The sequence below is a fragment of the Nannospalax galili genome, unplaced genomic scaffold (genome assembly GCF_000622305.1).
Source record: "Nannospalax galili isolate Female #2095 unplaced genomic scaffold, S.galili_v1.0 scaffold189, whole genome shotgun sequence".
Lineage (NCBI taxonomy): Eukaryota > Metazoa > Chordata > Mammalia > Rodentia > Spalacidae > Nannospalax > Nannospalax galili.
Window position 1 is genome coordinate 3,894,802 of NW_008360331.1, and position 1,633 is coordinate 3,896,434.

The following is a 1,633-nucleotide window of genomic DNA, read 5'->3' on the forward strand; positions in this document are numbered from 1 at the left end:
TTGAATATTTTTTAGGATGTTTCACAGCCATCTTTACTTCTTCTTTTGGGAACTCTCTGTTCAGCTCCTTAGTCCATTTTTTAATTGGGTTCCTTCTTGTCTTGGTTCTGTTTTTTGAGTTTGTTATATATTTTGGTTATTAAACCTCTGTTGGATGTGTCGCTGGTGAAGATTTTCTCCCATTCTGTGGGTTTTCTGTTTGCTTCCTCGGTTGCCTCCTTTGATGTACAGAAGCTTTTTAGTTTCTTCCCCTTATTTCCTGAGCAGTTTATGTCCAGTTTAGAAAATCTTTTCCTACACCTATATCTTGTAGGTTTTTCCCAATGTTTTAAAAATATCAATGCTTCACAAATTTGCATATCATTCTTGCACAGAGCCCATGCTAATCTTCTCTGTGTCGTTCCAATTTTAGTATATGTGCTGCCGAAGTGAGTACTCTGGTATCTTCTTAATCACAGCTGATTTGTCAGCCCCAGGTGACCAGAACCCACAGATTCTCAATTCAAGATAGCTCACAAACAGCCCTGATGGTCTCTGCTTCCCTTTGAAGCTTCACAAGGCAGGCCTCCATTGACTATTCTTTTAACCAAAGTGTTCCAAGCTCTATAGCAACAAACTCTAAGCACTCAATGGCTTTTCCAGTCCAAAGTTTCAAATGCTTCCACAATCCTCCCCAAAACACCAAGGTCAGGTCTGTCACAGTAATACCCTAATCCTGGTACCAATTTCTGTTCTAGCTTGTATCTCCATTGCTGTGACAAAATACTCTGACCAATACCAAGTTGAGGAGGAAAGGGTTTATTTGTCTTACATCTCCCTGGTCACAGTTCATCAGGAAGCCCAAGGTAGGAACTCAGGGCGGTAACCTGGAGGGAGGAGCTGAAGCACAGGCTATGAAGGAATGCTGCTTACTGGCTTGCTCCCCTGGCTCATGCTCAGCCTTCTCTCTTATACAATACAAAACAACCTGCCCAGGTGTAGCATTGCCCACAGTGGGCTGGGCCTTCCTACATCACTCAACAGTCAAGAAAATGCCCCACAGACATGACCACAGGCCAATCCAATGGAGAAATTCCTTAATTGAGATTCCCCCTACCCAGGTATGTCAAATTGACAACTGAGGCTACCCAGCACACTGTGCTTACCCTGACCCACAATCTAGAGTTCCAGAAAGTAGTTTCAACTTTTCCCCAAGTCATGAGTGACAATAAAATAGGTTTATAGCAGATATCTCTTAAACCTAAATCAATGAACCAAAATGTAGAAGTTTGTGCATTCATGTTGCAAAGGTCAGAGCTTCTGAGATGGTCCCTGAGGCAACACAAAGGCAAAAATTCCCTGTCCTTTTTGAAGACTCTCTTGTGAAAATCCTTTAAAGACGCTTTTCTCCCATGAAAACTCTGAGTACTTTTTTTTAAAGACAGCTGTACAAATGCAGATTTTTTCCTCTAATATATTTGCTTTAGAAGCAACATATAATCTAAAATGTTCTTTACCAGAGGAAGTCAAATCATTCAATTCCAGACTATACCAGGTCATTAATCTCAAAAATGTTGCTGTTAACACAAAAGAATTAGAATCCAGGCCACTCTACTGGTCCTTCACTAACCCCATCATCAGGGGTAATGTGCCT

General features: G+C 41.2%; 1 non-coding gene across 1 annotated transcript; it reads right to left on the minus strand.

Annotated features, from left to right (window-relative positions):
* Positions 1–329: 329 nt before the first annotated feature.
* LOC115069003 lies at positions 330–436 on the minus strand. Its single transcript, XR_003848360.1, has one exon. It is a non-coding gene; the product is annotated as a U6 spliceosomal RNA (small nuclear RNA).
* Positions 437–1,633: the final 1,197 nt, after the last annotated feature.